We start from the raw sequence: 11,360 nt of genomic DNA on the forward strand, positions 1-11,360 counted from the left end.
TTCACACCCAGACGGCTCATGTCTCCTCGCAGTTCAGAGGAGCGTCCTGTGTTTCCACTGGCGTTGGAATGTTGTGTCCCACTCTACGCACATTGCTGTGTTTGGCAGCATCCACCCACCCCAAACTGGTCAATGTGTTTGCTATCACACAAGAAGCTTAAACGCTGCTCGCATGTTTTTTTTCTCTGAACACACACATAGTGTTAAATAAGGTGTCTGGACTCACACCCTCAGTCCTCCTCTGTTCGGGGGAGTTGTCTCGTCATGTATGTATCTATCAAATTTAGAGCCGACAGACACCAGCAGAACCCTGACCCTGACAAACCAGGCACCTGTTCCAGCTCCATTCACACCTGGCATGGCACAAACACCCACCGATGCTGACTCACCTCTCAACAGCCGTCGGTACACTAATTTTTTTTTTTTTAATTAAAAATTAAGAAAAGCATGACAGAAAAAAATCATTGTTAACACATCCCTTGACTCGATCAGATCTCTTGTACAAACCTTCTCATTGTGCCCTGCTCTTGTGACTAATTGGTTTGCTGATCAATTGATTAGTTAATTAGCTGTTGAAATAAGCCAGGCTAATACCAGCGCTATCCCTGGAGAACTGGCAGTGTTCTTTGTACTGGAGCACTTGGCGCTCCCATTATAAACCAGTGAGATGTGGACATTTTGTCAATTCACTATGACATGAATGAAGTTGAAGAAATTGATCCAGAAACTTGGACTGCTGCCTGTGTCTGCCATTTGTAACATTTCATACAAAAATATTGTAATGTTCTGTCCAGTGACATTCGGAGTGCGTTTATCTCCTCCTCTTCAATCACAATTAAACAGCCATTCATCTTTGCTTTACTGGGGATGAAAAACACGGGAACTGCACATAACTAACCCCTTTTTTGCGTAAGAATTCACCTTAAAGGCATAAAACTGATTAGTTCTGTAATGTTACGCTTATTTTTCATGCTTACTCAGTTTATAAGATATTCTAACCTCAGCATGAGACCTTATCATTGCTGGAACACTCTTGTGCCTAGAAGAAAGTCTGCACAGAGATAACCATGTACGCACACACACCTATACACACACACACACACACACACACACGCACACGCGCGCGCGCATTCCATCACACTGAGAGGCAACCCCCTGTGTAACTGCAGTTGTGTGACCCTGTCCTCTCCTCTGTGGCAGTATTGAAGGAAGGAGTTTCTGCCCTGCACTCTCCTCAAGCATCAATCGATGCAGATTCTCCTAGAATTACTTTACATCTCGCTCAATAGGCTGGCGGAGAGCCACACAAATAGACCCGATAACTGAGGAGCGAAGGGGTAGAGAGGGAGGTACATCCACGCGTGTTTATCTGTCCATCTGTGGGAAGCGAACCAGCACATATGTCTGTTTTTAGAATCAATGATATGTGAAGAGGTGGGGGAAAAACCATGACCAAGCACTGCGGTCTCGATACACATGCTGAACCCTATTAATGAACTTACGTGTCCTTGTTCATCTAGAGATGGTTGTCAAAGCCATAGAATATAATTCCACCATCCGTGCAAAAATGATATCGTACACCATTTCCTCCATTCTTGCCAAACAATTCATATTTTATTTTTTGGGCTCGCAACCAGAAACTTCAACGACTTAAGATTCACATTACAATACATCGATTTTGTTGTTTGACAGCGGAGTTGGCCGCCCTGCTCACTGCAGCGCCAGACTGGGATTGATGTGCGTTGATATACTGTTGATGGCCGCTGTACAGCACAAAGCCAGATTCCAATTCTAAGCCTTTTTGACTTGCACTGCATTCAAAAGTAATCAATGCTAATCAAGCTTGGGTGAAGGGTGGGGGTTCGGGGTGCAGCAGGTTTGATGTGATTATTGAAATTCCAGTCTTGCGCTCTGTCTCTTGGGAGTCGACCCCTAATCTCTCTCCTCCACTGACTCCGCCCATCCCTTCACGATGACTATCGACCTAAATCAAGTCTGCTTTCACCCGATTGTACGCTGAAAATGGTTTTAAGTGACTCCAAAAGTCACTCAAATTCTCCCTGCTTGTTTGAGGCCCCCTTTTTTTTCCTCTACACACTCCTGTTCCCCCACAAATTAAAATCCTTATTATCAATCAATTCATGGCCGGAGCGACTTCTACTTCAACACAAGTGTAAATAGTCATATTTAAATGAACACATTTTCCCTCGCCAATCAATGTTCGGCCATGTTGTCCGATAGACAGTGAACGTGCCCCAGCTTCTCTCCATCTGTGAGAAGCTCATTCTCAAAACCCAATTAAAACTTTATGTTCCACATCCATCACTGGAGAAGCTGCACAGGACATCGATCCAGACCACTGCTTGGTCAGATGTATATACAGTAGAGCGGCCGCTGTGAGGGCCTCTCTGGGAACACTGCAGATCAACATTAGAGCTGTCTTCATTATATTCAAATAAATGCAGTGAAACAATCCAAAGAGCTGAAACGAACATATTCCTGCAGTAATGCTTTTCACATCAAACACATTCTCAGATATTTTAGATGCAAGTCAAGTAACATTTTTGCGTTAAAGCTTTTGAATGTAGGTTACATTGACCTTAGCTCTTGCTGTACCACTGTGCATCTGTTTATCCTCCTCTAAGCATTATCTTAATCAAAGCAGGGGATGGTTTATCTAATAAGCAGGGAGTCGCTACGCTATCTTTACCACCAGGATCTACTGCTGATATGATTATGCAGTTATATGATACTTTATCCATTCAAGGTCCAGTCACAAACACAAATGTCGTATGGACCACTCTAAAAGGGAAGGGATGTCTTCATACATCACATTTCGGTCATGAAACTTGCCTTAACTGGTCCTAGACTTGTGTCCCAAATCACATACCTCTGTTCTAAACAACAGTTTGAGTGCACAAGTGAGTGTGTTCACACTGAGGAGTATGCGAAAATGCACTGTACTACTGGAATACTCAAAACCATTCAAATATTCAAGTGTGGAAGCTACATCACATTGCTATGTCAGATTCTTCTCAGCAACAATGGCCAAGAGGGACAGTAGCGACGTGCTAACTGTAAATATCGCTGTGTTGCACAGACGTAGGTTAGACTGTGTAATCAAGTGTGTGTGTGTGTGTGTGTGTGTCTGTGTCTGTGTGTGTGTCACAAACAAGTGGAATCTTTTAAACAGGCATTACTGTTGAGGTTTGCATTTGGTTTATGTGTGAAATAGTCTCATCTTTACTGCAGAACATTCCTTCATGATTGCCGCCTCATGTTTGCACTTCACTATAAAAAAAAAGAGGTAGAAGAAGAAAAAAGTTTGGTGGGAAAAAAAAAAAAGGTTGCCACTTCCAGAAAGTTCTAAAAGGCAGTCCACTGGGGCAACACGACCTGGGTCGAGATTAGCATACACAATGAGCGGTGGCACAAGGCCAACTGGAGATCAGGGTGGTGACACACCTTAAGAACACACTCTTCTTCCAGGACAATCAGGAAGAGTCCATCTTGGACAGTGACACACTCACACACACTGCTGCACACACTCAGGTAGCAAGGAGGTTACAGTCATGAATCTAGTCCTATTAGGTATTAACCGTGTGATGTGTCACTGATCACATTTGTTTCAGACACCCACTTCCTTTAGGGCAGGGATCATGTTGGTAAACTAAAGACCGAAGAGATGTCCACAGTCGTTGGACTGGAGGACCGATGCCCCCCCCCCCCCCACCAAAAAAAATATCCACAAAGCAAAGCACAGAAAGGCCAGTGTTCAGCATCAGTCCCTCTCATGTGGAGCTTGTTCCATGGTGCTGCAAGAATCCTCAGACTGCCCCAGGGTGAGATACTGTATCTATGTACACCATCACAAACATACCTCCTCATTTCAGCTGTTTGCGGGTCCAAAGTAATTTTTTTTTTACAGCTATCGTTTTTGTAATTTATCTGTCATCTGAGGCTAAATTGTGCTTCTGAGCTTGCAATAGCTTAGAGATACGGCAGCGGTTCCCAATCCTAACCCATGTTTCAGACCCACATTTTCAGCAACAAAATAATGGTGAAAAGAAGAAAAAAAATCACATCAGAAAACTACCTTGGAGGTGCAACCAAGAATTGTTTTCATAAACTTATTTCTCAAGAAAGTGAAGCTGTTTTCACTGGTGAACTAAAACAGGCAGAACTGAGCATCCTTTCTGTTCCTGTGTTTTAGAGTAGGAGCAGTAGGTTACTGAAGGGGAAACAACAGGCTGAAGATTAGAATTTATCTCAACCATATTGAAAATATTTGCTGGGATAAGCGAGTATGGTAGCTATACATTCAACCCTCTCAACGGAATGTATAATCTATTAAAAAAGGAAGATGAATCTATTGATGCTGCTTCAAAATGCTAGATTGTGCTTCTTTCAGCCTGTGCTTTGGCTCCCGTCCCTAAAATGGACTGTGAATACTGTAGCGGTCTGTCCGTAGCCTTGAACCAGCCAACTGATACAGCTCCACAACATTTATCACCCTCCACTGTCTTCAGTCTATTGGTATTCTTCCCTGTTGCTCCTCTCCTCATCTCAGGTTTTAAAATCACCTATTTATCTTTTTTCCATTTTCCTCATTCCTTTCTCCCCGCTCTCCTTTCTCTTCCACCTGTGTGTCTGCTAATCCGTATCAACCTTGCTTCCTCACCCATCACCTCTTCCCTCTTGACTGGGACCTCGCTTAACTATCTGTCTCACAGGCCATCCCGCTAATTAAAAGGAGACCTGTCTCCTTGCCCACACACTCGCTAAAGTCTCTCTTTCTTGTTCACAAAACCTGCACTATCAAGCCATGTTCAGCTAATTACATCCCTATCAGTAATTACACCGCAGCCCCCAGAGAGGGGAATTTCAATAGAGCTCACTCTCCTCGATTCATCTATCCCGCTGATAGATTGAGGCAGTGGAATATGGTAAAGAACTCAAACTTTCTTTTCATCAAATAGAGATGCTTATTCCATCTTCTTTGGTTGAATGAATAAATAAATACTCCAGGTCTTTCAAGTACTGGAACAGACATCTGCTTTCTCACCATTTGCCCCTCTGTCCATACCAGGGTGTGTTTTAAGTCTTCCTTTGACTGTGTATTCACCATGAATGTGCATTATCTTATAAACATAAAGTCACATTATTTCAATTTGTTATTCACACTCTTACATTGCCTCAAATACTATTTAGTGGTCTGTCTAAAGCCTGCTTGTCCCTTAAAAGACTGTCCCTCATCAGACTGACCATACAACAGTGCCCCCTGCTGGCTGCGCTACTGCCATCCATTCATCACAAGCTGGCGTCAGTAATGTAGCCTTCCTGGCCACTCTGACAAATATGTGTGCAGGTTTGAATGCTGCCTTACATGTATACATAGCCTGAAGCTGTCTCATACACACACACACACACACACACACACACACACACACACACACACACACACACACACACACACACACACACTCAATGACTTATCTAGTGTTTGGTGAATTAATATAGAAGTTGTCAGCAGCAGCTTTTGAGATGGCTTCGTCCATAAATCTCTCTCATTCTCGTCCATGTTTATTCAGCACTTCACTGCAATCTATCCTGACCTGTTTCCTACTGCTTGCCTATTAAAATTCCTCTTAATTATAGAACACTCTGTTTAATTAACTTGATGGATGCACTCAGTCTGATCCCAGAGGGGAGGAGAGTGCAGAGCAGAGAGTGAAGATGAGTCAAAGTTCTAAGGGGTGTGAATGCAGGAGATTTTCTACTGGCTGTAGGAATATGTTTTACAGTAAGGAGGTATGTGACATTTTGGTTGCATTCTCTTCCATCCATCCATCCATTTTCTCCCGCTTACCCTGTTAAGGGTCATGGGGGGGCTTGAGCCTATCCCAGCAGCCTTCAGGCGAGAGGCGGGGTTCACCCTGGACAGGTCTCCAGTCCATCACAGGGCCAACACATAGAGACAGACAACCATTCACACTCACAGCCTCACCTACAGTCAGTTTAGAGTATCAATCAGCCTCGTCCTCTCTTGATGTCTTTGGACTGTGGGAGGAAGCTGGAGTACCAGAGAGAACCCACACAGGAACAGGGAGAACATGGAGACTCCATACAGAAAGATCCTGTCCCTGAGCTGCGACTCAAACCCAGAACCTTCTTGCTGTGAGGCGACAGTGCTGACCACTGCACCGTCTGCCACCCTGCGTTCTCCTCATTGATGTGACTTTCCATCAAGAAGCTGTAAGACTTCATTTTCTCACCTCCTCATGGATTTTTCGCATGTTCCATCTATTACTTTGTTTGCTATGTAGTTTTACTTCCATTAAGAGTAAAACAGATGATTTACCTTAATATTTTGTGATCCGTTTGCTCTCACATTAAGAGAGACTTTCAATCTCTTTTTAGAGCAAGAGGTGGAGAAAAAATCCAATAAATGACACTGAATACAGGAGGGGTTCCCTGAGAGCGCCATCTGCTCTCTTTGCAGCTGCTCGCAGCCACAGGCCTGCTGCACATGAACATCACACAAGATCTCCGTGTGTGTGTGCGTGTGTGTGTATGTGTGTGTCTGGAGGAAAATGTAGGTAAATCACTCGAGTGTAAAGAGATAAACAGATCAAGGTTTGCCTGGGTCGGTGAGATCCTGCAGCTGCACCGTGTCTGTGCTACTCCTGCCACACCCTCACATGAGCACAGATTTTTGCATCTTCAGTCTCAGTATGGAACTTCGTCCAGCCTGCAGAATATTTTCCATGTTTCCTTCGTTGATAGTTCCTTGTTTTACAGATTACTAAGTATATTCAATTTTTTTTTTTTTAATTTTGGTGGTCACATCCAGAGATGGGGAGTAAGGAAGTATATATAATATGTATTGAAGTCGATTTTTTCATTTATTTTCAGTCAAATTGTTATTCTTCTACTCCTTACACTTTACAAAGGGGTTTGTTCCTTTGACAGACACATGATGTAAAAGGCAGAAGACTAACTTTTGTCAGAGGTCAAAAACTACTTGCTCGTGTCCAAGTAAAAATTGTTCGCCACTTTCCAAAATGTATAACTGAAGGAAAACGTCCCCCAAACATTAAGAAGCTTGAAGAAGACACCTGCTGTATTCTCCAGATAAAAAGAAGAACAGAGATGATTCAGGGACACTTGACCGCTGCGTCTGAAAGTTTTAAATTTTCTGAAACTTTTAAAACAGACTCTAAAGAGTTTGTACTTCTTCGCTTGTGCCTGATTTGAACCAGTCCTTCACCACAGTCACTTCTTATCTGTTTATCTGTACTTGTACCTGAGTAATGACTGTGACATCGTCCTCCCGGTATTCCAGACAACAGTAATTGAGGAAGTCCTGACATGCAAGAGATTAATTAATCGGAGCTATTAGAAGCCCATCAGTAGAATCACTTAAGTGTAAACTGATGTTGAATTTGGACTCCTGCAGTGCAGCAATCTGAATGTATCCCCTTTGTGTTTGTAGGCGGCAGGTGGTCTCCTTCTGCTTCTACGGTCACGACTGTCGGCAGGGAGGTGATAGCACCGTGCCAGGTGGAGGAGAAGCCCACGTCAGATCAGCTCTGACTCAACCATTGCTGACTTTGCTCTGCAGGTGCACGTGTGTGTGTGTGTGTGTGTGTCGGTGTCGGTGTCGGTGTGATAGACGCATGAGATCAACCTCACACGTGGCTTAAGAAACGGTTACGGTCAGTTTAGCTTGATAGAATAATGCGAGGACAGAGGTAGAGTTCCTCGTCTCCCAGATGTCCTGTTGCCGTCTGTCGGCTCATACGTGATGTCTCTGTCAAAACTGACATCTTTTTTTTTTGTTATTATGAATGTTTTCTGCACCAGTACAGTTTCACAATAGCTTGTTTTGGGACATGCAGTCCGATATCTGTGTGATACTGACCCAGATATCTGCACGGGGATGTGTCTAATCTACTGATTCAATCAGTGGTGTTGGATGACATCATAGACCAGCAGTGTGCCAGAAGAACCCTTGGCTGTGTTTAAATTTACAAAGTTGGGAAATCAGTGTTCAAGTCAAGCTTGGTGGTGCTTGTCTCTTCAACACAGGGAGGATTAAAGCTTATTAACCAATAACTGAGGCGTCAGTATCAGATCAGTGCTTGTATCAGCTGATACTGTACTCTATCCCTGGTATCTGCATTGGTTCCTTTCGGTTATGTTTTTCTACACAAGCAAGTTTGTTTGTTTGTTTTTTTACGAATGAAAAACACCCGCCAGAGAAGGTACATTGACTTTGAGTGTCGCTGCATAGTTTTTCACAATTTAGTCTTTTACACCTCCACTCCCTCTTATGGAAGCCTGATTCAGACCAGTTATCATTGATATTCAAAACAAGGACATATTGATTTTTGATTTAGTAGAAATGAGCGAACATTTCTCTGACCTTCCTGTCTGTTCAGCACTATTTCTGTCTGTTCAGCACTGTTCTCCCTCTTGCTTTCTTCTTCCACTCGCTCTCTCTGCTCTCCTGTAGTCAAAGACAGTAAGACTAACTTTGAACTGTTCCAGATTTGGAGCAACACTTTATGTTATTACTTTTCATGTTTGTCACTACCTAGCTCGCTCTCTCTCTCTCTCTCTCTCTCTCTCTCTCTCTCTCTCTGCCTTCGTTTAACTTTCAGTCAAATCTCTTACTGCAATAACAATCAATATCTCATGAGTAATGATAAACATCTTTAACATTTCCCTCACTGATGAGACCATTTAAAAACAGATGTCTCTCTTCTCTGAAGTCCTGTCCTTCTTATTCAAAGGTTTGATCGTGTAGCCGAGGATCAGGTGGAAGGAGGAGGAGGAGGAGGAGGAAGGCAAGGCAGAGGGAAAGAGGCCACACTCAGATAACAATGAATGGCAAAATGAAAATGATTAAAATGAGGAAAGTCATGAGATCCCACCGGGCCATCCCACAGTCACCCCCACCAGGGTGAGTTCACTGTCAGCCCATTTCAGAAGCAGGAGAGTTGTTTATGATGCGGTGTGTGGCAGGGGTTCGTTGATGCAGGCATGACGCGATGCCTGCGTGTGCTCTTCCTCCGGGGCGTCCCTGAGATGTTTGAGCTGCAGCTTCGGACGGTGTCTCACCTGGTTCTTGGTGAGAGAGTGTTGCTGAGGATCCAGCCTGACATCCATGCATACGCACAACGCACACAAGACAAAGGATGGGATTTTACTGTGATGGAGAGCTGCGGTTTAGCTACAGTCACAAGTACTTGCAACGGATTACCTATCAGTTCATCTCATTTGCACAAATGCAAGCGATTCTCTACACAAATTCATATTTCATCAGAATCTCAGTGATAAGAGAGAATAAAGTCTTTATTAAGATATAATAACAGGTATAATAACGCTATCAGGTCACACAGTAGCCTTTGCATTGACTATTAACAATTCCACAATATATTATTGTTAAATGTGCCTCCTCACCATGCAATACTCTAGCAAGTTTAATTAGTTCATAAAGACAGGTCACGCTACAGGGATTAATGCCATGGAGGAGCTAAGGATTTTTTCCACAAAATATCAAGGCATTCCATAAAAGGTCCTTGTTACTGAGTAGATTGTTAATTATTGTCTGTAACTCTTCAATACTTTTTGAGCAACTTTTGAGATTCAATTCACCGCATCAAACTTCCACCCTTTTTATTCTCTCCAGTACGAGGAGCTGCTTCACATGGAGATTGAGAGGACACTGGTCAAAGAAAAGGCTCTTGCTGTGACCAAGATTCTGCCAGTGTTCAGAGGAGGAAGAAAATGGCTCAAAGTTTGCAAGTGCGCGTGTGCACACACACGCACGCATGCACACGCACACACACACGCACACACGCGCACACACACACACACACACACACACACACACACACACACACACACACACACACACACTTGATTAAACAGATGGTCCACTAACTGGACTGAAGTGAGGGCTGTGTGAAAGTGTGTTGTGCAGTAAATGAATGACGCCCGGCTGAGAGTTGGTTCTGGTCATGTCACGGTCAGCGTCATGCCGTATCGCACTCGTGTGCTCAAGATCCACAAAGTGCAGGGTGAGTCGCTGGAATCATGATCACATAAAAACAACAACAACAACAAAACTCATCCAGTTGAACTGGAATGGAAACTGTGCTGCATAGTTTTATGCATCAAATCAGTCACAATGTGAACGCCACCAGTACCGGGTCAGTATCTCGCATCAAGGCATTGATGTATTAAATGTGACTCAGGGCGAAGGAGAATCCTCAGTTAATCTGTGCTTGTCATTAAGATGTAAAAACATGACCAGGGATTGTAGTGGAGGAAGGATACAGACGGAGGCTGTCTCACCGCAGTCAGTTGACATGTGACGTGTCTCTGCCGCTCATCTGGATGTTTTACTACCTGTTCTTCTCACTGACCCACATTCATAACATTTAAATTCTTCACCTCATTATCATTGGTCTTATTTAACAAAATTAGGATAATCTCTCACAGGGCAGCTCAGACTCTTCAAATTTGCAACAATAAAATAGTCCTAATATCCCACAATTTGATCCCACTTTATTCCAAGTTTATATTTTAGGTCATAGTTTCTATCAAATTTGTTGCAATCCTGCCTGGACTGTGGCCATTTTTAATTTTTGTATAAATATATCATCTTGGACTTAAATTGCCTCTTACTTTTTAGTGTAGATCTTAGTGATCTTTCTCTATGTTTTTGTCATTACCTCAGCCTTTGTCAGTTCCCTTTTTATTTATTTTTTCTGTACTTCCTTCAGGGGTACTTGTGTTACTTCCTGTTTTTGTCTCTTTCCCACCTTTTGTGAGTCCTTCAGCTGTGTCTAGTCAGCTCGTTAGTCCCGGTCCCTGTGTCTCGTCGTCTCCTGATCTCACACCTGAACAACTTGTTGTGTGATTTGTTGACTTTGTATTTTACTGTGGTTTTCTGTCAAATCATCTGTTATATTTGGGTCCCAGCTTGTGTTCCCCTGTGTCCCAGGTTGTTTTGTTGCCTGTTTTGTTGGCAGGGGTAGCAAAAAGCTGAGGCAGGTGCAGAGCAAACTGGCTTGAGGAGTTTAGGTTCGACTGGGAAGTTTGAGTATTGTTCACCGAATCTAGCAGAGCTGAGTTCAGCGTGGATCCTGTTCCACGGGGAATCATGGTGTATAAACAGGGAGCGGGAGTCTGGTGAATCATTTACTCAAGCAAACACCAGGCTTTCGTCCTGCAGGAGCGCGCAGTATGGGGCTTGATTGGAGATGAGCTGCAGGTGTGTGGGAATTAAAGCCAGGAGGCTCAGAAGCTCCGCCCAGTTCCAGAGACAAACACACCCACAAAAGAGG

The sequence above is a fragment of the Aulostomus chinensis genome, chromosome 7 (assembly GCF_037954235.1).
Source record: "Aulostomus chinensis isolate RoL2024-O1b breed Wild chromosome 7, RoL_Achi_v1.0, whole genome shotgun sequence".
In the NCBI taxonomy this organism is placed as follows: Eukaryota; Metazoa; Chordata; class Actinopteri; order Syngnathiformes; family Aulostomidae; genus Aulostomus; species Aulostomus chinensis.